General features: G+C 39.5%; 1 long non-coding RNA gene across 1 annotated transcript in view; it reads right to left on the bottom strand.

Annotated features, from left to right (window-relative positions):
* Positions 1-2922: 2922 nt before the first annotated feature.
* LOC121676561 overlaps positions 2923-25701 on the bottom strand; it is a 124729-nt gene continuing 101950 nt past the window's right edge. The window contains exons 10-12 of the long non-coding RNA XR_006020506.1: positions 11226-13655; positions 7025-7105; positions 2923-6534 (exon numbers count right to left, since the gene is read on the bottom strand). This is a non-coding gene — a long non-coding RNA (uncharacterized LOC121676561). The remainder of the gene's footprint in view (positions 6535-7024; positions 7106-11225; positions 13656-25701) is intronic.

Genomic DNA, 25701 nt, shown 5'->3' with positions numbered 1-25701 from the left:
TCCATTCCCACTTGAAGGCCTTTCCACAGCCTCAAAGCTCTCATGGTCAGAAACTTTCCTCCATTATCCAGACTGACCTTTTATTCCTATGTGATGCCTTTCCACACAAATGTATTTGCAGACAGTGTTCATATATCCTTTCTCAGCTTCCATTGTGTCAGATTAAATAATCCTTGCTCTGCCTGTGCAAATATTTTTTGATCAAACCAGGAGGATCATTTTAGACAAAAGTTCCTTTACCTAAGTTTCCTATAGCTAAGCAAACATTTTTCCTCTATTCATTTTAATATCCTTTCCCAGTTCTAACTTAGTTGAACTTCCAGCACTATTCTTTTTACACCAGTAATGACTACCTTGAAAAAGCCAGGATTATTTGCTTGTTACTTTTTCTCCTCACTATAGGTTCCCCATTTATTTCTAATCTTTTTTTTCCTGATCTGTAAGACCTAACTCTAGCTTAGAAAAGAGCTTTCTGACAGTTTGCATTCTTCTGACATGAATAAATTCCCAGAGTCATTTGCACTTCGCTCCCAAGTTCCTCAGCCTGGGCTGACAACATTCACTTACTCCTTTAACATGTTGGGTTCCCTCTTGAAATTGTGAATCTTGGACTGAGTTCCCTTTGCACCACCTTCTTTGTAAATGACTAATGTCCAATCTAATATTGCAGTGACCAAATATCCCAAGATCTTGTGCTATCTAATTGCATTATCTTCTCACAACTTTACCCCCTTTAAGAGCTCAAAGTCATCTGAGTCATCGCTTGCTTGATGCCAAGATTACCTGGTAATATCCCAATGTGAAAGTGAGTCACAAATTTTCCCCACTCTCTTGTACACCTCTTCTGAGCCGGTCTGTAGCTCTGGATCTCAGGGAGTTGTCATCCTCAAAGAAAGCTTCATTTTATTGAACATCGAGCAGGTGTTCCACCACTTAGCTTCCCTCATGCTGATTCTCTGTGCTCTCTTCACCCTCAGTTCATGCTCTCTGCTTTTAATACACTGTCATCTTGTTCTCTCCTGGAGTCTTTATCCCTAGATATTTACAATTTTTTTCCTCTCTTCTTGTGAAACTGGTTTCTATTCTTGTTTTCTTTCCTGCTATGTTATCTTCTCTTCCTGTAGCTCATCTTCTCTCCTCAGTACAGAAAATATTTTGTCTGTTCCTTAGACACAAGACTGCTCCGTTATCCAAATTCTACTTCTGCCTTGGCCTTAAGTGTATGTACTTCTATGAAACATCTCTTCAATGGGTGTTTGGCTGTCCAGTACACTACGTATCTACAAGTTCTGACCTGCCTTGCAGTTTCGTCTCCATTTTTCTCCTTGCTGTTTTCAACTCTTTTGAATTACATTGTTATATATAGCCTTGAATTTTCTCATTCAAGAACATAATGCTGCATCCAGTTGACATCCAGTCACTAGTGATGTCCCCCAGGGATCAGTACTGGGTCCAGTCCTATTCAGTATTTTTACTGATGATCTGGGTGAAAGGATTGTGTCTATCCTTACTAAATTCATGGGCAACACCAGGTGGGGTGCGAGTGTCAATCTGCTGGAGGGCGGAAGGGCTCTGCAGAGGAGAGGCTGAATAAATAGGCTGAGAACACCAATATGTGGTTTAATGAGACCAAGTGCTGGGTCCTACACTTTGGCCACAACAACCCCAGGCAGTGCTACAGGCTGGGGACAGAGCAGCTGGAAAACTGCCCAGGGAAGAAGGACCTGCAGGTGCCAGTTGACAGTGACTGAGCACGAGCCAGCTGTGCCCAGGTGGCCAAGAAGGCCAACAGCATCCTAGATTGTATCAACAATAGTGTGGCCAGCAGCACCAGGGCAGTGATTGACCTCCTGCACTCAGCACTGGTGAGGCCACACCTCAAATCCTGTGTTCAGTTTTGGGCCCCTCACTGCAAGAAAGACACTGACGTGCTGAAGAGACTCAAGAAAAGGGAGACAGAATTGGTCTGGAACAAAAGTCCTATGGGGAATGTCTGAGGGAGCTGGGGTTGTTTAACCCGGAGAAAAGGAGGCTCAGGGGTGACCTTATTGCTCACTACAACTGCCTGCAAGGAGGTTGTAGCTAAGTGGTGCTTGGTCTCTTCTCCCAGGTAACCAGTGATAGGACAGGAGGACATGGTCTCAAGCTCTGCCAGGGGACATTTAAAGAAGTTCTTGTATTTTGGGCATAAGTTAACTGGCTTTTTTTGTTGCTTAGTGGTTTATTAGGTTGCATATCATCATTTGTAGGTTCACAGGTTTGATCGTTGTTCTTTATGAGAAGTTCTAGTTATCATTTCTGGTTTAAAGGTAGTTTTGTATTTGAGTGGGGTGAAAGGTGAAAGGCTTTGTAGCTAAGGGATTTAGGTTTCCTGTCTTTAATTGCTGCTAATGAATACTCAGCTGTTGAAATGGAGAGAAAAGTAATAGAAATTGAAGTGACTAGTGACTGAGAGAGCCCAAAGAGCAGCAAGCTGCAGGACTTATCTGGGCATTCATGTGTTTTGTGTTTTACATGTTGACTATGTGAATAAACATCAGGCCTGTGATGTCCATGAGGGGTTACATGGGGAAATAACTTTTTTCATGAAATGACACCTGAAATAACTACAGAATCATGGAATCGGTTAGATTGGAAAAGACCTCTGAAATCATCAAGTCCAACCCATGGCTCAGCATGTCAACTAGACCATGGCAAAAAGTGCCACCTCCAGTTTTTTCTTAAACACCTCCAGGAATAGTGACTCCACCACCTCCCTGGGCAGCCCATTCCATGTTTAATCACCCTTACTGCAAATAAATTCCTCCTAATGTTCTTCACCATGGCCAAGTCCCACCCAGACATCCCTGTTTACTGTGCTTCCAGCACTGGGGTTTTTTATGATATGGAAAACCAAAGTGCAATACAGAATGTCCAAAAGCATTGGGGTTTTTTTATACATTTCTTTATTAAATGGGTAAATACCCACTTGTGTCCAAATTTTCAACTACATCTCAACAGCAAGCAGAAGAGATACTGTGGATTCAGAAGTGCAACCATATGATAAAAACTATTAGGAAGATAATGGTAACTGACTTTTATAACAACCATAGTTTAAACAAGGACTGTGTTACCATTACAGAGAGAAAACAGGCAACTTTGGTGACATCTTTGTGCATACAAATGAGAAAAAAAATAGCCTAAGGCCCATTTTGTTTATTTATTATTGCCGTCTAAGCCATTATGAGATGCTGTGAGTTTCCACATAGCAGAGTCACACAGTGCAAATGTCATGAATTCCTTTTCCTTCCTAATTCAAAATTAAAAACATTAAAGTGCATTAAATTCAAGACATTATAATTTAAATGGAGATTTTATAAAGTCACTTTGGTAGTCAAGGCTATATTGGTATTTCTGTCCTATTTTTTAAGTGCTTATAAAACAGCCATAAATACTGCTCATTTTGGAACCTGCTATCCAAGTTTTCAAGCCACAATTGATCACTCATTATATCTTTTCCTGAAAATGGGGATCAGATCAATCTTTCATTTGGGTGAGGTGAGTTTTTGGATGTCAGTTATCAGAAGCACTGTGCCAGGATAGAAAAAATACATTTTAATGAAGTTCTAATGTAAAACAGAACTCTATTAAAATAATGCTCTTTGTAGTCTGCAAGAAAACAAAACCAGAACCCAAAACAATTGCTATAGTTTCTCAAGATATAATATACATTTGTAGGTTTTGGAAACAAGTTAAGAGCCAAGCCAGTAAAACAGTGAGAACATCTTTAGCTTGAATAACTGCTACTAAACTTCCCAGCTGCTACAGCTCCTACAGCTACTGAGGAGCTCTGTATCCACCAAAGCTGGAAGCAGGCAGGCTATGCATGCTCAGAGCATCTTTGTTCTGCATTTTGTTGTCCTGAATTCAAGAAAGCAGGCACCAATGCCACTTTCCAGTCGCTGATCACTCCCTAACCAGGCTTCTCCACATTTTGAACCACTCTACTGGGTGGAGAAAAAGAGTGGCATGAAGACTTGTATTTACAAGTTTTTTCACGTTTGTTTTGTTTCCTCAAGTTTTTTTTTCTAATTTTTCACCAAGCAGACTTTTACAGCAGATCCAGGAGTAAAGCTGTGTTGAATAACTTCAAAACCATCTAACAGAGGTCAGGAGAGGAGGATAGGATTATGGCCAGCTGCAGCACCCTCATGTTTGTCTCCTTTATTGTGCTGCTCACAGACCTGCTCAATCATATGGGAAAAAACTATCTTATTGGTACATGAAAAGCAAACGTCTCTGGACAGAGATATCTGCAGCTGGGAAGAGGACATTTATATCACCAAACTCAACTTAGAAACACATTTTTCAGGAAGACACAATAATATTTAGAAAATCCTGTTCAGTTCTTACAGAGGACCTCAGGTCAAAAATCACAGGGCAAGTAAGGGACAGAAATTAAAAAAAAAATCTCACTAAAACATGTGTGCTTGTTAATATTCTTTCTATAATTGTTATATATTGCTGTTGGCATTAAGAGGCCTCTGAATGAGTTTGGTCTCCACTGTATTCAGTGCTGCCTGAATGTAATGAAAATAAGGGCCACGGCCAAAGAGCTTGCATTTCAAATCCACTGATCAAAGTATACACTAGCAACAATATGCAAACTTTCAAGGTTTATTAACACCAAAACCAAAAAATTAAAAAATCTTTTAGAACTGAGCATGATGATCTTTTGACTCTGAATCTGGATTAGTTTTCAGTTTGGAAGACAAAATGTATTTTAATAAAGTCAAGAACACTTTCTACTCTCTAAGGAGGTATGCATTGAAGTGATTAAAAAATGGCTCTGTGGGATAGTGAGCTTTCAACTGAATAGGTGAAGAATCTTATTCTGAGATCTTTTGAAATGGAACAGCAGCTTGGATAAATTGATATCTCTCACAAAAATATAACAATGCAGTTAATTAACAGATTCTGATACACAAAAAAATAAAACATGACAAATGATACAGTTTCAGGACCGCTTTCAGGGTTTTTTTATAATCATTTTTTGTAAATATAATGTTTATCTTATAAATATGTCAATATGGCCCTAAGAAATGTTGAACTGTAGGGCCAGTCAAATTATCATTGAGGATATACTCTCGTCTATTGCCCTTTTCCCTTGTTTGTGGTTTATTCTTGATAATAGTTTTAGTAGATAGTAGTTAACTATGTACATCTCATAAACTATTTACTTTGTCTTAAGATTACTTAGTGTATTCAATTGTTTACAAATATTGTTTCTATTTCTTGCCCAGATGCGTATTTGTTTGTTTTAAACTGAGCTCTAAACAGTTTTACTATCACCTTGCAGCTATGAAATGTGTTTGCAAGGTTAGAGAAGTGGCTATATTGAGAAAAGTAAATCAGCTTTCAGTTGATTTTTCTTTTCAGAAGAAAAAAACTAAATTCACATGTCACGAAAAGGTGGAAGAGCTGCTCGTAACAGAGAATCCTCTTTCTACAGGGAGATTGTTCAAATTCCTTCAGTCTAAGAATTTGTGCATGCACAATTTGTTTAAATATTCTCTGCCCCACTCCTCCTTCAATGAGGATAAGGCTTCCTTGCTCTTCTTGTTCATCCATGAAGCCCTTCTACTACTTTTGCTTTCTTCCCTGCTTGTCAGGCTGGACCATTCTTGAGCTTGGAGGAGGTGATCTTGAAAATCAACCAGCCCTTAGGGACTGCTCATGTATTCAGTACCATGTCCTATGGGACCCTTCCAAATAGGTCTTTGAACAAGACAAAATCTGTTACGAAGTTCAGAATTGTGATACTGATCTTGGCACTTCTCCCACCTCTCACAACCCTGAATTCCACAGGTCATGGTCACTGAAGACAAGGTTGCCCACAACTTTCATGTTTGTAAGTATCAGGTCTGTCAGGGTGTCTCCCTTTGTTGGCTCTTCTACCAGTCACATCAGGAAGTCACCATCCCTGCGCTCCAGAGACCTCCCAGATTACTTGTGTCCTGCTGTGTTGTGTCCAGCAGATATCAGGGTGGTTGGAGTCTTCCATGAGTACCAGGGCATGCAAACACAAGACTTCTTCCAGCTGTCTGCAGAAGGCTTCTTCTGTTCTTCCCAGTCAGGCTGGCACTAGCAGGCACCCCGCTCAAAAACACCCACATTATTATTCCTGCTAATCCTAACTTGCAAGTTCTGAGCTGTCTCATCATCCATGCCAGGGTAGAGCTCTGTGCATCCCTGCTGCTCTCAGACAGAATTCCCTCCATCCCCCGGGATGGTCCTTCCTGAAGAGCCCCTATCCATCCATGGCAGCGCTCCGGCCGATGCTCTGGTTCAGCTCAGATCTGTGCTTGCATGAACACAAATATGCTGTTAAACAACTGAGCCATTCCAAGGCCTAAGGCACCATAAATTTTTGTCTAAGCTTTATGCCCCTTCATGAATTAGGGCAATTCAGGCAGCAGGCAACATTCTTGTTAACAGTTCATTTTCTCTCAATCTCCTGTCAGGAAACAGCTTACAGGTCTTCCTGATGATCCTCTAGAAGAAATCATAGTTACACAGAGAATTTTACAAACAATAAATTCCTGGGGAACAAAAGAAAAAAAGACTGAAACACTGTTGCAGGACACCGAGTCAACAAATAGGAAATTTTATTGCTGTACATGCACCCTCATTCATTGTCTTTCCTGGTCCTGGTATAACAGTGGTAGAGTGAAGTAAGTGCTGTTTACACACATTTTCAATCATGGCTTAGGTCAGTTCTCCATTTCTGGAGGGTAAGTGCTCTTTGGAAGCTGTTTAATTCACTGCTACCTGAGTCATGGCCATTTGCCTATGTGATACACAGCATGGTCAAGAAATGCTTCCTGGATACTTCCTACATCAACATGTGGAACACAGACTCTGGTGACCTCATACTTCAAATTCTGTACTCAAAAATCTAGAGATATTTATGACTGAATGGCCTTTGGGGGGCGGGGGGGGATTAAATACACATTGTTGCACTATTAAGCGGTTAAATACTTACTGTCCCAAGAAAATATGGGAGTAAACATTCAGCCTATGCAGTCTCCTCCATCATATGTCAAAGCAAGCCATAAAAATTGACCTGCAAAACACCTATAAGTTAGTTTAAAAAAACTGGCTAACTGCAAATAGCCAGCTAAGAAAAAAAGCACTGATCTGTGGTGAGTGTTCCCAGCTGCTTATCCTTTACCACAAGGCACAAGTGAAGCTCTTTCCACTTGGATGAGAGTAACCTCTTGCCTCGTGAAGGGATGTGCTGCACAAACCCCACTCACTCACCCACAACATCAGCAAAGGAACATCTCACTGCTAGGAGTGATGACAGCCACATCTAGCCCAGCAGTCACTGCACTTGCTCAGTGTGTTTACAACCTTAAGCACACGTATTTTACCCAGGATTATTATTGTCTTTATTACTGTACAGAAAATACACTTTCCTGGACCTTTTTCTGTTGAAATATATCACATTCACCCGTGATCATAAACATGGAAGTCAGCAAGGAGTGTTGCAATTATCACAGTGAAAGAGAACATAATTTCATTGATGCCAGCACCCAGTCCATCTGCTACCACCAGGATATGGTGCTTCAGAGAGCAAAAAGACACTGTTCTTCCTCTGCCCCCCACTGCCTATTAACTTGCAACCCAAACCCCAAGTTTGGCAATCCTTCTCATCACAACAAAGGTTACTGCAAAAATCTCAAACTTTCCTAATTTAGCCTAAGAGCAGTGATACATATTATAAACTCCAGAAAATACTCCAACATTGTATTCCAACACTGCTCTGGACTCTTTGAAGCTCTGCACCTTGCAGACTGGCTTGCAAAGGAAACAGAAAAGCAGGATTAATAAGTGAGCAACAGGTAATTTGTACACAATGGTGGAATAAAGCCTATCTGGTAACATAAATTGCTTACAGAATGATCCTCTGAAGACAAGTAAAAACACACAAAATAAATGTTTAATATTTGCTTATTAATGTCTCCAGCTTTTTCCTGACTGACTACAAAGAGATGCCATTTAAAGTGGATATACCCAATGAGCTCAACTCTGCAACTCTGCTGGTTTCTTGTACAGTGCAGAGTGATCCTAAACTGCAATTTTTTCTTTTTTGATCTTCAAGTTTTAAGCAAGAAAAGCATTTTCAAGCATTTTTTGGTCTTTTAATTCAGTTGCACTTTCTGCTCCCTATGGTTTAAATTATTCATAGCAAATTGTGCAGATTCAGATGTCAGCAAGTCATTGGCTAAATAATAAATTCAGTAGGACTCTGCAGCCTCTCTCATAACATATCAGAAACATCCTATACCCAGGCAGGAGTGATCATTCATTTTCAAGTAACATCTGAAGCTGGACTCATTCTTTAATGACTTTAAAGCTACTTAATGTGCTAAATGAACAGGTATTAGATGGTCATGTTTAAAAAAATTGGTTAGATCTGACTGTTATCCCCAGCTGAAATCAGTTAACATAAGAATACATGGGCCTCTACCCCAACAGTGCACTGTGACAGAAGGACCCCTTATAAGGGGTGAGGAAGAGCCTTCAGGTATTGTCTTCGTTGGAAGCACAAGCTCACCATGTGCCATCACAACCTCTGCACACCCTCTGAGGACCAAGCTCCTTAGGACACCTCCATCATCAGTGGTTGTCTGCAGGCTGGCTACATGGCACCTCTGGAGACAGCTGGTGGGCCGGCACGTGAATTCACAGCCCCTGGACACTGGTCTTGCTGAGAACTATAGGCATGTGCTCAAGTACTTTCCTAGCACATGAGAGTACACCAGGCTCACAGGAGAAAACATATAAAGCAAATCCTCCTATCCAGAGGGATTTATAATCTGAAAGACTGGATGGACATTTCAGAGTGTTTTATGTCCTGGGACACGTTAGAGGGAGATGGGAGAATGTGAAACAAATAAAGGGTGAAAAATAATTTTCCCATTAATCAGTTTAAGGGCATAAAATGACATCCATATATCATGGATGCCTAATTCTTGTCTCTAAATAAGGTATTTGTATGGGAACATGGCCAGTTAGGCAGCTGCCTGGTCACCCGTGGATGAGAGCAACTGATTTATGTGAGCACACTGTGCATTTACACACATGAATTACACATTTACTCAGACAGTACATGTCTGGGTTTGAAAGCCCAGATCCCAGCTTGCAAAGAACTAGGGGAGGCCTCTGAACAAATAATTGATAAACTAAAATCCTTTTGCTGTCAGATGGGCTGGGGATGCCCAGTGTAACTATGGGAGGTATCTCACAGGCAGCTCAAAGAGAACCTGACCCCGGGTAGCTGAATACTGTTCCCAGAAGTGGCTGCCTAAGGCACACAAAGAGAAGCAGAACATCAGGCTTGCTTTATGTATCAGTCTTTTTCTGTACCCCATGAGTCCATGTTTTCCTCACAGCCTTATCTAGTTTTTAATAAAATACAAAATTATCTCCAAAATTAGACCAATCGATGCACAGAAAACACTCTGAGAACACTGTTTGACCCTAACCCATGACTGAATGCTCACAACATATTTAGCTCAACCATTTGCAAGTTTGAACAAATGCTCTACTTTCCACTAGTTTTGCAAAGTGCTCCTAAATTTAACTCTGAGTCAACACTGTACGACTGCACATTTAAGTTAACCTGCATAGTCAGCTTATAAATTTTTAAGAAGATTATCCTTCTCTAACAGTGAATGTAAATGCAAGTTGTTTGAACAAAGGCACTAATTTATCAGTTATAACAATGAATGCACCTCTTTGTCTACTTCTGACTGTGAAATATGCATTTGTCATTGAGATAAATGGAGATTGATGACAAAAAACATGTGTAAAATGCAGACTAAAAATCAGAAGTCCAGGACAGTCTGGTATGAACTGCCATTGCTCCAGCAACATCAGCGGTATTACGGCCATTTTTTGTAGCTAAGATCTGGCTGTTAGCTTCTAACATCTCAAGATACTTTTGTGATGTGCAATCCTTATGAACTTTCCACATAGTGCTGACTTTCTTTTGGTTTGGAATAATGAGAACACATTGTTTATGCTTTCACTCTGTCTACAAATGTGTCTCCTGTGCAGTCAACAAGTTTTTCTTGTGCTTATTGGTATTGAAGTTATTTATGAGTCTTCACAAGTATAGGCTTGTGTTAGAAAAAAGAGAAGCATCATTGTTGCTTCTAGTCTTGACCTACAATGCAGAAAAAAGAAAAGAGCTTTATTTAAGAAATATTTGGGGGAAAAAAGGCAGAATGAAATAAATTAAATAATGGATATTCCATGAAGGACCTCCATAGAAGTAAAGGGAAAAGACACGGGAAAGAAAGAGACAAAGAAAGAGTTTAGAATAGTGATGCCACATTTTCATAAAATAATAGTTTACTCAAAGTCAGCTTGCATGTGTTCTGCACAAGGTCACATTCAGAATCACAGAAAAATGAGCAAATACCGCATTTATGAGAGCCTTCCCTCATAGTGTCACTGTGTTCTGAGCACCTTTGTGGGATCTCTGATGTAATCTAAGGCCCCATTGAACCAAATGCTGTGTTGACAATGACCTCTCATGAGGGGTTTTGCAGTGAAAGAATCAGAATGGACACACTTCTACTCTCAACACTACCCGTGACCCATGCATGCAAAATCCACTACAACCAGTTTTCTCAACTCCTAAACTTCCTGCCTTTATTCCAGCATTGGTGATTGCAACAACTGCAAAAAGTAGACCCTGCCCTTGCTTTCAATCCTGTGTCAAATAATTATTCCTGTCAAATAAATAGAGCATTTCTTCAAACACAATTTTTCTCATCAGCTGTCTCAGCTGCACTTATTCTTACTTAATGTGCAGGATCTTTCAGTGAACTCCAGTAATCTATTTTAAATTTATACTCACTGACAAAATTTAATTAAATCCTTTTCTATTATTAATTTTATTATTATTATTTAATTAATTATATGCACTGTTCCCAGAAGTGGCTGCATAAGGCATGCAAAGAGAAGAAGATGAGATGAAGAAGAGAAGGAGATGAGACACCCATGGACTTCAGCAACACTGATCAAGTTCTTTGACATATACAAAAAAGCAGAGAGAGAGAAAGTGTAGATGCATGCAATTATTCTCCTTTTCATATCCAAATTTATGACTAAGGGAATAAAAAGGGCCCCAACCATCTTGAAGAGCTAGAAGGGACAAGAAGGCTCACCTGTTCTAGTTTTGAGATGATCCACTGAAGTCAGCTGGATATCCCACTGAGATACTTCCATAGGAATAAACCCAGATTACACTTCGTCAGGATGCACACACTAAGGAAAAAGAGCACATATCCTCTGCTAATTGAGCACAGGAAGAGAAGGTTTAGTTGTAGAAAAACCACAAAAATATTTCCACCTACCTTTTAACACAGGGAAACCCTAGGAATCCTGTCTCATTTTAGACCAGGTGAAGAAGTACTACACTGGGTATATCAGCAAGCAGCAAAGGTACCTTCCTCAGCACTGATGGTCAGAAATGCATTTTTAAATCTCCCAAACCTTTCCCCATTATATGCTGTGATTTCCACAAGAGACCTGTCTCAGAGCACACGAACCAGACCTCTTTCAGATGAAGACAAACCCAAAGATGTGTTTCAGCCACTAACGAGTGTTCAGCCTACAAGACCAGGCTGTAACTAGCACAAAGTCCCCAAAACCGCACGTAGCACAGAGGTCAGTGCAGGTTATTTCACTCAGCAGATCCACTCCTAATGGAGCACAGTACTTGCTAATGTAGAAAGAGTCATGTTCAACCACTGCACAAAGGGACAATGACAAGTGGGGACAAGGCTGATTATAGTCAGCCAAAATCAACTGTCAAGCCCGAACAAGCTTGTGATGAAGTACAGCTAATGTAATTATCACCTTAGGGTCCACAGAGAAGGGCACTGATACAGTAGAAGACAAATGGGCCGGTAAGCAAGAGTCAGAGTAAAAAGCAAGGATTCCCAAACTGAAGGCTGTGATCAAGTCAGCTGTGTGGTGACAGTGAGAAAAACTGCAGTTAGTCAAAATGTAAGGTAGCGCAGCCCACAGAATGTAAGAGAGCAGTTACTTGAGCAAGGAACACAGTCCATTGTTTATGCTAAATAACATAAACTGGTAGTTCCTTAATTCCTTTGAAAGAAATAACTATGAGGAGACCCATCTTTCTTTAAATTCTCTATTCCGTTTTGTCCCTGATCTCATATTACATTTTCATCATGAAGGCTACAAGTTTTTTTCTGCAATTCCCAAGACAGGGATGTTGGTTTTTGCTTTGACATTACTTGTAAACCACACATGAATTCATAACAGCTCCCACATCCAAAGCAGACCACAGAAGAAATTACCCTCACACAAACATCTTTTTTTCCTTGATATCTGATACCATAAACCTGTTACTTCCCTCATGGATCAGAGGTCTTTGGGGAAAAACAAAATGGACAAGAATTTCTAAGGAAAAAGAAAAGTACAGTTTCTACTGGAGAACTTTTTAGAGTTTTTATTGCATTATAAAGAAGACAAGAAAACTAACCATAAAGCATTGTATTTGTAGGTCACCTTTAAAGAGTAAATAACAATTATATATACTTCATCATCCTGAGTTCTGCATATCATGTTGATGTTCCTCAGTTCATCTGTCTTTCATACTGAGAGGACTCATCCATCATCTAGTCATACACAAGCCTGTCATATGGGGGTGATAGAAGTTATCTTCAAGGTAACTCACTGACACTTCTTAATTAAATATCTTGAAATATTGCATATTATTTTCCTGTACCACCACTGGAGACAATGGTAATTACATGGTGATTCCCAGAAACATTTTATGAATCCTCAATTATTGTGCAACTAGCTGGATTTGACATTAATGCTGCTAGTCTACAATGAATTATTTGTAGTAAAATATTTGAAATATTCAGCCACCTTTTCTGAGTTATCCAAGACTGTCAGTTCTCTGAAGTTACTCAGTTTGTTTATGCAAAATATCCAATGACTAGATATTTGAAAAATTCCTGATGATTTTGACTGGGTGATTTCCAAGGTAACAACAAGTTGCAACACATCCTTAAAACAGCCATCCTAAATTAATAAATATTTGCTCTTATAAACATTCATAAGACGTGTGAACTCAAGGACACAAATTCCTCACATTTTCATTATCTTTCTTACCAAAAGGCATACAGATGTAGCAAGTGTTGCTTTATTAGGTGAATGTAGGGCCTGTTCTGCAGCATCCAGAGCCTGCCAAAGAATTCATACATTTCTAGATTTCCAAGTATAAGAGTGGTTCACATTTCTGCCTGTCCAACTCCTTCATGAAATTTTGGTGCCAACCAGAAACTTCTTCCAGGGAACTGACAGACAAAAAGCATTTTTAAAAATACAAATACTCTTGTCCCCCTGCAAATCTGATCATTTGATGAGCATTGCTTTATATGCTCATTCCAGTTACCACATCCTGTTTATTGTCGGTGCTATTTCTGACCATGCAATTTATTGATATTTATTATGTTTGTTACAAATGGATCTTGCAATTTCTCTGGAGTTTTCTTCCTCTTGTTTCTTCCACTGAAAAGTGCAGTTCATCCCAGGGTGTGTCACAGGCAAGGTGCTTTCTGGAAAGACAAGCAATGGATGAGGCAGTTCAGAAAGAAATTAGCAGACAAGGACAATATAAAACTTACTTTGATACTTGGAAAGAGTTCTGTCCTCCTAAAAATTCAAAATCTCATTTTATCCCCTCATTTTCACTAATTATAATTGCAGGACATAAATCCACACTAGTGTCCCCAAGGGTCTCCTCCAGATATTTTGCTTCCATGTGCTGTGAGGCTATTTTCTCCTTTCAGTTTCCATCTCTCTTATTCTCTCTAACTCCTGTTATTTGCTTTACCACTTCTCTGCTAAGCTCCAGGTCCCAGCAGACTCTCCCCCTCCAGTACTTTATTTGCTTTAATATGCTTCTTGCCTGAAAAAAATGTTATCTGGTTTCCTCCACTTCCACTAATTTTCTTCTTCTCTTCATCCTAAACATCACTATTTCCTGAAGCACATTAAGCCAGCTGAATATTTAACTGCCAAAATACAGTCTCACTTCATTTTTCTTCTCATCCCCTTTTTCAAATGTTTCAGTGTTTTCCTGCTCTCATGGCTGAATTACCAGTTTAAATATATCACCACTATTGTTGACCCTGGCAAATGAGGATATTGAAACACTTCTGCACTGCCCATGGGTTCTCTGCCCCTGTCACTCAGCCATCAATCATGAAGTCCAACCATTGTGCTCCACCAGATCGTGCACACAGCTTAGGGGGCTCTCTCTGACTGTCATCAATATTGCCCATCCTTGAAAGACCTCAGCCATGTTTTGAAAGGTATCTTCTAGATGTTTCCTCTGCTAAACCAGTCACACTCTGTGTTCCTAATCCCAGTACCTTTGCCACAGTGTCTGCTTTTACTTTACAGAGTGCACCATGACTTACTTCACAGAGTACAGGCAGGGAATACTTATCATCTGCAGAAGTGTTATGATCATTTCCTTCTGACATTTTATGCTATTAAGTGGCATAAACTATGATGAAATGTCATCATTCAAATACAGCAACAAAACAAAGCTGACTCTAAACATGAGCTGACTACAGAGTGTGTGGAAAACGCCCCCACTTTATCAGCAAATAGTGGAAAAGTAGTTGATAATTTATGTCATAGCATTCAAAGTTTCTGAAGTCATACATTATTCATGGAAAAAGCCATCTACTTGTGTCTTTAAAAAAGACGCACTAAAAAGTACAATGTTAAAAATAGATGGCATTTTATTGGAGATCATAATTATTTAAAAAGTTGGCAACAGGGCTTTTTAGTTCCTAAAATGACCTTTCAAGATTAAATGAGGAAAAGAAAAGCTTCTCTGAGGAAGAAGCTGTGAAAAACTCCAGTGCATAAAGAAGGCATTTACCTTTAATCTGAATTTTAGTATATTCTCCAATGAGAACAGAGACCAGTAAAATCACATTCAGAAGTACTACTAAATAGCAGTGTTGGTCTGCCGAATGACAGAATTTGTAACCTTGTTGTGACCAAAATTGTCATGATACATCTGTAATTGGGAAATGCAAACTTTTCCTGGGCAGTAAATGAGAAATGCACAAATATATTGAAGATCATAAACATGAGCAGAGAGCAATCCCTGAGTACCATTTACCTGTCTCAGTGTTGCCACATATATTATCAGTAAACAGATTTGCTTTCATTTCCCTTAACCAGTGTTCACTCTTCTGCTTACTTTCCCCCTAAGTAAAGACCATGTGAAAATATTGGTAGTGTTGCAATTTAAATCAGCAGTAAAAGCATAATTAGAAGTGCACAAACAGTTGGCCAAAATTATGCAGGAAAGGAGTTAGCAGTCCTGCACTACCTTTTGAGCGACCCTTCCCTGCACTTATTTCACTGTTTCAGAGGTGTGTTCTGTGTGGTCAGTCTCTGGTGAAGGTGCTGGGACTCCAAGTATGACCTTCTACATTTACTGGGCAAGATCCAAGGGTGGATGAATGAGAGAAACCACCAGTCATGGGATGACCAGGATGGTATGCAAAGATATGATGACAACTGATTACTTAACCCTTTGCCTTTATCCTTTTCCTGCCTAAAGCAGAGTCAGCTCCTCAGAGGTGTTGCAGAAGAGGTAGAACTCAAAGAGCATTAGAATGCACAGCAAAAGGAAGTAGCTTGTTCCCTTGTTAAGGCCAACTCCAGGAAAGTATCCTTGTTCAGAGAGGATGCTAAGTGCCTTGTTAAAGAGGTTGGTGGGACTGAAAAAAATGCTTGAAGTTAAGCATATTGTTAAATGCTTTCTAGACTTAGGCTATTTCTGACTAATGCCACGTTGTTGGAGGTTTCATTCCTTGGAGGCAGTGCAAAAAGACACCCAAGGCTCTTGGCTCTGCAAAGAAGGGATAACTCTTTGTCCCAGTGCACTTCTCCTCTGCATGAAGCGAGTTCCAGAGAAGAAACCAAGTATTTCACCTTTATTTAAATTTATTCTCCTGTTTATATTAAACAAATCTAAATCAGTGCATTGATTACATAACTACTTTCCTCTGGAGCAGTTGCCTCCTGTTTACAGCTGACTAAATGGGAGGTGGGAAATCTGTAACAGAGCAACTTCAAAAATGAATGAGAAGAACAGAGGTGCAGTGAGCAACTCACTGGCTCCAAAGAGAGCTGACTTACAGAAAGATAAATCTGGGACACAATCAGCATGTTCACAAAATTCAGTCTCCTGCTGGATAACTAAAAGGAACGATATTGTCTAGCGAATGTCTAATATCCCTGTTACCAGCAGTGATCAGGGTAGCAAACTCTGCAGGCAGTAGAGACAATATGCAGGCAGTAGGCACAGCATGTGTGGCTACAAACATATACTACAACAGTAGAATAATAACTTTAACCTCTGCCTTCAAAAAATATCACAAATTCTTTTTTTTTTTCTATTCCAATAGGTCGTTATTCACAGGAAACATTCTGCATGAAAAAGTATAAACATGGCTTTAATGCAACAATATTGCATTGTCAGCTCTTGGTAATAGGTTTAATTTTAACTCAGGAAAGCCACAAAAACAAATCAAGCTTTTTGTGTCCCTTTGCATTCTTATGGTTACAAATGAGATTTCCAGCAGCTTGAATTCCAGTGCATGGTGGCTGCACATTGAATCATTAATTACCTCCCTTCTGGTAGAAAAAAAATCAGATTGAAACCCTAAGCTGTGGTTTGTATCTTTTTAAAGAAATCCCATCTGTTAGTTTCTATTCCAGAACATTTAGAAATGCTTGCCTGAGGGGAAAAAACCCTAAAAGTAAAAATGTCATTGCAGTAGTAGGACATGGGGTTACCTCCCACTATGTTTTAAATTCAGTGCTGCAGTTCTGGCCCTCAAACCCATCTTGTACAGTGACAGGTCTGAGCTGCAATACTGAACTTACACAGGTTTGGGGAGCCAAAACTTTATGTTTCTTCACATAGGTCAAAGCACAGCTAAAAAAATGCCTGTAGGGAGTGGTTAAGAAAAAAGGGCAGATGAAACCAAAAGGGCACTTAAGCTCTTTGTAAGAACATGAGGCTTTGAAAATATAAAGAAAACATTATCATTTAGAACAAAGAAGAAAGTTTCTCCTGCAATTTATGTTGGCGTCTGTGCCAGGGAGAGCGCTGAGCACTCAAGGGTCTCTGTGCTAAGCACTGTGTAAACTCACAAGTAGATAGTCCCATCTTTGGAAAGTTTTCAGTCTAGGCCCTTTCCTTCTCTGCCTTTTGCACATATCAAGTTATGCCTCCTCATTTAATGGCAAAGAAGTGCTGTCAAGCTAGATAAAGCAAAATGCCTGCTGTGCTTACCATCTCTTTCAGAACACATTTTATAATCCACAACAATAAAGTATAATTTATGCATTTTTATCAAACTCTGCATTATTTTAATAACATCTGCAAAGATCAGATTGCAATATGTTCTGGGAGATATTGTTTTGCCCTGAGTTCATAAAATGTTATATTTTTCAGTTAGATCTCCTGCCACAATTTTATGTGCAGTTATGAGTAATTTTTTATCTATTTTGCCAGATCTTGTTTTGAGTAGTAAGAGTTCTCAAAACCAGATGATTTGCAAAACTTTCTTTAGTGGTCTGTGACTATTGATTTAAAGCAGAACAGAATCAATGACCATAGCTCATTCATTGGATGTCTTTCTTGAAAGGACATATCAAAAAAAACAGTCTTTTCATAAGCTTTTAATTTGTTTAAGTAAACCCTGCTGTGATGGAGGACTGTGCTCAAACGAAAGCTTTTCCAGCTTTTCTATAGATTGTGCTAAAAAGGATTTCCCACTGAAAGATAGACTATCCACTCTTCTCACAAGCAATTTTTTTCTCTCATGAAGGAAAAGCAGGCACCTGGAGCAACCACTTGGATCAGTTCAAAGGTGAATAGGTGCATCCTTTATCCCTGTCCAAATTAGTGTTGTATCGCAGCACTTTCAGGCACTGATGAGACTTCCAGCGACTATCCCCAGTTTCTCAGTGCTGCTGCTCCAGGGCTCTTCCTTCATGGATATGGGCAAAATTCTCGTGTTCCAAGCTCCTGAAGTAGACTGTGGAAAATGACTGAAGTCAATGGTTGCTAGCAAAGTGGCCAGGCCATTTCAGTGAAAGAAAGAGGTGCTGGTAGTCTGTAGTTCTGCTCAGACGAAACCCCCTGAGACAGAAATAATGTTCGCTTTTGGATCAATAATTCAGGCAAGAGGGTTTTCAGCAAAACCTGTGTAGAAGCCAGAATTGCTTTTGCAGTGAAAACCTGCTCAGGGCCACTAGTCCACCTCTCATTTCCTATGCAAAATCCATTGTCCTCCAACTGATTTTCCAGGGAATGATCAGAACTGAACAGAGTCATCCTTTATTTGGGGCTATTTAGCCTGTGCTGCTCAGTGAACCTATCAGGATTTTCCTTCCAGTAAGTCAGTCAGGACTCCACCAGAACACTAACATAAGAGGCCTGTGGCATGATATAGGAACAATAATGTATTTAACAGTTCATTCCTGTCTCACTCTCCCCACTCCCCATCACTAATCTGACACTGTAGCAACCATGAACCTTACTTGAGAGACCAGGTGTTGTCCCCGCACTAGTGTGCATACACTGAATTTGCACTTTTAATTAAGGAAGGATTAGCTGCTAGTTTGCACTAACCACTGAGACAACTTCAGAAAAAAAAGTGGCTTATTAAACAGGTATTTAAGACAGCTACTTTGCTTTATGACTCATACATAAACAAGTATAGGACTTTTTATTGTACTAGAAAGTGTAAGAATTACACAACTAAAGTTATCTTCAAGGAAACTATGTTAGGAGGTTTTGAACTACAGGAAATACAAAAACAAAACCTTTCCTTGCCCTTTAAGATATGTTCTACACACTTCTTTCATTCTTTTGAATAATAAAAATCCACACATAAATATGTTTATAAGGAGGTAGTTCCATCCTCGCATTCTGAGCCCTATAAACCAAGGCAACTTCTCTTTCTTTGTTACAAATATCTTAAGATCAAGTTATACAACTAGACATATTTGAACATATATTTGTGGTTAAGTCCATTTAAAATGATTTGGGGATAGGAAAATATATTTGGAATGTACTGCCGGTATCCAAAAATGTAAAGTTATAATATCCCAATGGTATAAACAAAGTGAGAGTAGGAATTTATATTAGGCTGTATACTGCAACAAGGTCTCACAGGCAGGAATAGGTTAAAAGTGGAAGAGTGCTAGGGAAGGCAAGGTAGAAGATGAGTTTATGAGGTGACAGCTCTATTTTGCCTAAGCTCGTCTGGAGGTGAATGGAGAAAAGAGCTCTCTTTCAAAAGGGCTTCAGTATTTCAAAATGTATTTCTGCTCCTAACCAGGTTTTACCCTTCCATCAGCAAGAAGGCGACGCTGGCTCCAGGGTGACATACCAGGAGCACCAGCTGCCTCCAAGAGAAGATCCTATAGAAACACCTACCAGGAGAACATTGAAATTCAAGGGAGAGGGGGAAAACTGAACAGATAAAGGTATAAATGCACATACGCATGCTGCCAACTGTGAATGGCCTCCATTGTTCCTGATCCCACTCCTTTATTCCCTCCATAAAAAAATTATGAGACCCAACTATTCATACAGCATTTCCAGAAATTTAATAGACCGTATAGATTAAACTCTGAGGGGCAAGCACTGGTGTCAGATACACCCAATGAAAGCCCATCTGAGAACAGAATTTGGCTCAGATTCAGCAGGCAAATGAAAGGTTTTTTCCACTTTCAGAAGAAACCCAAGTATGTAAAGTTTATAGGCACTAGTAGGAGAATAAATCAATTTAAGTCCATGTCACACCATTCTTTACAGTTTTGTAACAAGGTGTACTTTGTTAGATTTTAATCTGCATACATTTGAGACAGCAAAGCTCTTCAAAATCATCTTTTAATGGCATCGCAATTTATAGACAGTAACTAATTTCAAACTTCATAGCACTTGGCTTTTATGATTATTTCAAATCATTTAAATGCAAATGAATTTCCAGAGAGAGAAAACATCAAATGCCCTTGAGTGGCAACATGTAATAGAACTGCGAGCAGAAATCACAGTAGGAATTTGAAGCAGTCTGATAGGGTTTGACGGGAGGTCTGTATAAAAGTGTTTGCCTAAATCCAATTTACATTTCATTTCACATTATATTCTATTTACCCATTTTGTCATTTTAATATGACTTATTTACTTAATCCTGCTCTGAAATCCAATCTACTATCAAGAGCAAATGTGGAATTCTGGTCAGGATAGGACTTACGGCAATTTTGCATTTTAGGACAATGGTAATACAGTTTCTGAAATAGAGCTAGCTAGCTTTTCCCCCACAGTTAATAATGTTACAGCACCACGCAGCCAAAAGCATTTGTGCATGCCTTAAATAATTACACTTCTTTCAAGCTAAGCAATTGTTTGCCTACTGACAGAGTAATATTTCCTGGGAGGCATTGCTAAGCTACAGAACATACAAAATATTTGGACACAGAGTGCTGAGAAAGATCTGAACTATTCTTAATGTGATTGCACTCAGAAAGATAAGAACTGTCCTGGAACTCCCCATTCAGCAGCAGTTACAACAAAGCACCACAAGTGGGGTTTTTTACAGCCAGATGGATTTGCAGGAGGCAGCAAGAGCTGTTCTATCTCTAGTGCTTCCTGTCCTTCCGGATAAGCAGTGCAGGTAAGGACCCAGCCACCGTTTGTATCTTGGTATCATCCATCCTCTGTCAACATCCAGCCTTTCAGTTACAGAATGCACATGTCCTTTCTATTTTACCTGAGATAAAAAAATGTAACTGTCCATGTGTGATTGCAAAGTGACCCAATGGATTCTGCCTTGCCCTATCCCAGAGCGAATTCTGCAATACAGCAGGCTAAACCATGGCATTTAGCAGCTGTAGGCAGGCAGAGGCGACGATGTAGTTTGCACAGCTTGCGAGGGGATTTGACCGTGGCGTGGGCCAGACTTGCACATGTAACCATGGTACACAGGTCTGTTCTGAGGAAAGGAGAACTCCAGTGACCACACCTTCCGTAATTCCTCCAAATACCTGTTTTCCAGGCCCAGTATTTGCATGAAAAGGCAAAAATACATCTCAAACTCCCTAGTTCCAGCACAGGCCATACACAGTAATCTGCAGACCCCCTAGTCAGCAGGAGGGGAGAGTGGGAGAACATGATTTTGTGGTGCTGCTGGTATCTGAATATTTTCTCATTTTCTAGAGACGAACTGCACTACTTAAACTACTGTAACAAAGTAAAAAATTTAGATCTCACGTGTTTTCAAAATCTGTCTTTTTAAAGATAACAGAAGACACAAATACCTTCAGATATTATGGGCTATTCATCATTCTGTGCCACATTTCCAGCACATAGTTTGCAGAAATCCATGAATATTTTCATTTCTTATCAGATATAAATTACTGATACAGTCAGTACAATGTTTGTTGGTGAAAACTCCTGTAGAGTAAACTGAGTGATGGATTTGAAGGAAAGTAAGAATAAAATATTGTGCTTGGGATAGAGAGATTACTAAAATTGTGCTATTCCAACAGTAGCCAATTTCACAATCAAGATGTCTTTTCTATTGCAAAGGCAATTTTTATATGTCTCCTGCACATAAATGTCACTCTTTTGTTTATTATGTGTTTCTTTTTCATTTATTTCATTAATTTTGTATATATTTTCTGTGAAAAGACTTCTAAGGAAGTACATTTGTCCTCTGTTTTGAGCAATTTGTCTTTTGCAAGGGCAATATAACTGTGCAAAAGCAATAATACAAGGCCTTTTATCAAAAACTTATCAGCACTGTTCAAACAACGAGGCAGTTCATTAGATTTGAATAAGCTAACTGCTGGGTTAGCTTTGGATCTAAAGTTTGTCAGGTTAGGTGCTGGCTATTTTATTATTTCATTTTTCAAACTTCTCAGATAAAGACTGGTACATTGACTAGCAGTGATTAAACAGTAACAAACCTTTAATAAAGATCTTGAGTCTTTACTACTACTAGGTCCACTTCTACCATCCACTAGTCCAGCTCCCCAGTTGGCTCCCAGGTCTTGGTGAATGACCCCCTCCCCCCCCCATTTCATCAGTGGGGGTTTGCTCAGAAGCTCTGCCTGGGAAATTTCCCTTTGGAAAATCCCAGGATGAGGTCTAGGGAAACAGTCCCTTCCAGACGCCACACATATAAAGAGCGATGGCCAGGCTGCAGGAAGTTTTATTCCCAACTCCATGGTCTTTCCCCAGTGCTTTCTGTCCACACTTCTTCCCTTCCGTGCCCTGCAGCTGCACCCCTAGACACATAGCCTGGAGTGTCTGGCCCTGAGCAGCAAAAACCCAGGGGTCAATACCATTTCACCTGGCAGCAGGATCCACCACATGAAGGGGGAGAACCAAGCACTGCAGACAAAGCCATTATTTGCTGAGATCATCAAATCACAGTTTGCTGAGGTTTGCAAAGTACAATTTTTTGTAAGGAGATGTCAGTCCCTTCACTGCGAGGTTATGCTGCATAGAGACCATAAAGGGCATGTCCTCAAAGACACCTCTGGATCCTGACTTCAGTCTCTCTGGCTGTAAACAGTCTTAGGTTTCATTCAGTTCTGCAGTGGTGAATGACTTGCACAGCGGTACCACTCAGCAACTTCAGTGGAGCTGCCCCAGGTATTTGCTGTGTGCATTCAGCCAGGTCCCCTCGCAGGCAGGTGAAGTTTCTCAGTGAAGAGCTAAAATCCACTGCCAGAAACTTTTACAACAGTAGAAAATACTCTTAATAAACAAAATATGTGGAACATATGTCAAAACCAAAATCTGTCAGAAAGCAACATAACTCACCTTTCCTTATTCACACACAATACTAAATTCCTTCTTTAATTTCTTCCCTTTTCTACTACTTTTTTTTTTTCCATGGACCTTCTGGTAATACCTGAAAGCCCTTATTTTAACCTTTAGTTCCTTTTCTGTGACAGAATTAAGATTTTTTCTTCCTGGAACTGTTGATAACATTTTCTGAATTTAGATATGGCTGTTACATGATAAAAGAAATAATAGAAACTTTCACTGTGAATTAGAAAGTGCAAAAAACCCCCTGGACTTTAGGCAATACACTTTATGCACTTACAGTACACTTCAAAGCCAGGAAGCACTAGTGTTAACATAAGAACAGTTGCTTTGCAGACATCTGATACCGTTCTCCCAAACCTGCTGAGTGCACTGCTTTTTTCCTATGTTTGTTAAACACCCATTTCCCTGGATGGCTTAGTATCAATAGGTCATTTTACCCAAAACATAACCACTTTCAACAAGTTCTATATTTTTAAAGCAAATACTTCAGTGCCTTTTATACTGCAGGAAAGAAGGAAGAAAACACAACAATAATGCAATTGAACTATAATCTTAAAAAGCAGCATGGCTGAGAGACAGATTTCTAGTTTTATGAGTTGACAAAAATCAGAAGGAGAGGGGGAATGTGACTGTCCCCTTTCTATCTATAGATTAAATATGATGTGGTAATAACAAAGATTGAAAGAAGATGCTCATATCAGAGCCAGAACTGAGCAAGTGTCCTACATCCCCACAGTGTGAAAATAAGGCAGAGACTTTCATACAGGACATATACACATCCCATATGTATACTACATTATTTACAAAATATTCTTTAACGTTTCCAGCTGACATGAAAATTATTAGGTTGCAAAAAATATCGGTTAGCTGCTCTTCATTGCAAAGATTTCTGGAACGTAAAGACTACTGAGATTATGGGGAACTCACAAAGCAGTTATTTACCTAGAAAAAATATATTTAAAAAATAAAAAAAATATATACAAAATCTAGCTCTATGTAGATGCATGTGGGACTACACACACACACAAAACTAGGTATTTAGGATAAGAATTAATATTCACTGTCTGGAAAAATATTCAACATTTTCCTCCAGTATAATCATCTTTTTAAATATGGTAGGACCTTTTTGCAGGTCAATCACAGTTTTCCGGCAAGCTGTAATTTAAATCAGCTCCATTCTGCATCTAATGTGAATATTTCACTGAAAAATAATTAAAACTAACCACACTACTTGTGTCTCTGCCTGTCAGATACGGACCACTGTTGTGCATGCACATTGCCAATCTCAGGAAAGGAAACCTTGCAGAAAGGACACGGAGGTGACAAAGTAATTGCCCTCAGTGGGTAATTTGAAGAGTTGTAATAAAGAGGTGCTCCCTGCTCACGCTACCTTCATCTCACCTGAACTTCTATTTGGTGACTCACTTTCATTGCCTACATCACCCTTTAGGCTAATAATGGAAATAGATAGCTCTCCTGGCAAGTAACATTATATCAGAGCTATCGACTGTATCTCTACCTTTTCAGCACCAAGATGGTTCAGTTTGTTCATCAAAAGGGTCTCAGCATGTTTAATCTCTTTTATCAGCCCTCCTTCTATCTCAAAGCTTGCAAAGGCTCCTGCTCCTGAAATTGCTGCTTTCATCTGAACCAATGCCGTCATATTTCCCCTTTCTACAGAACGATGTTTCGATGCCAAAGAGAGGGAGCATGAGAGAGAGAAATAATCTTGGCATTCATTCAGATTGTTGTGAAGAAAAAGAAGGGAAAAAAATCCAGACTGCCAATGGGGATTTCCTCTGTAATAAGCCAGATGGCATCATAGGATGCTTGGGGAGACTGTTTCTGTCTAATTCTCTTCAGTAGCAGAAACTGCCAAGGCCTGGCCTTTGTGGTAAAACCAGTGACTAGCTATTTTATATTCTTTCTCTTTGCTGTGCATGCTGTCCCCACCTGTCACTAACGCCTTTGTAATGCAGTCGGTGCCTGATACAAGCTCCTTCCCCTCCTTTCTCTCCCTCACTTCTGGACTCCAAATAATACTTCCTTTCCACCTATACCAGCAACATGGCTGCAACATTTGCTCTATATCCCAGTGATGTCAACATAATTTTTTTCTTCAAGTGCAAAATATTTCACATAGCATGGGGAAAACCAGCTGTGAAATTTCTAAAGGTTGCCATCCTGGCAAAAGACCAAAGCAGGGCTCGACATAGGGAAATGGGGAGCTGGTATTCTGTAAAACACAGGTGTTCAGTGGCTCAAATGTCAAGATGGACATTGAAATGCTGGTTGGGGTTACAAGTATTTTTTTAATCTCTATTTATAAATTTTATTTATATATATATATGTAGCTCTTTATCTGCTTCTATTTTTTTTTTCATATTTGCAAAACTTTGGTGTTTCTGTTGCATTCTGAAATGTGAGATCAATCTCTCTGCATACCAGATGGATAGCAGAGACTGTGTATTCCAAAAATATGGAAAACCTTATAGAAATCTTGTATGTGACTGCTAGGGTGTTTTTGGTTCCTTAGAGACAGATCCATAAGCTGTCAGCCTGCCTTAAGGGCTTGTATATCCACTGTAAGGACTAAATTGTTTTTCCTCTCCAGAAGGAGTCCTATCATGTATTCAGCATGGAGCAGTTAGATATTTTAAACTCATTCTTTGCTGAGAGCAAAGTAGCGTTTTCTCACAACTTTCTGAAGC

This window comes from Corvus kubaryi, unplaced genomic scaffold (genome assembly GCF_017639235.1).
Source record: "Corvus kubaryi isolate FWS band 111438036 unplaced genomic scaffold, C.kubaryi_AGA036_p1.0 split1-131, whole genome shotgun sequence".
Lineage (NCBI taxonomy): Eukaryota > Metazoa > Chordata > Aves > Passeriformes > Corvidae > Corvus > Corvus kubaryi.
Note: the sequence above shows the minus strand (reverse complement) of the source record. Positions and strands in the feature narration are given on the sequence as shown.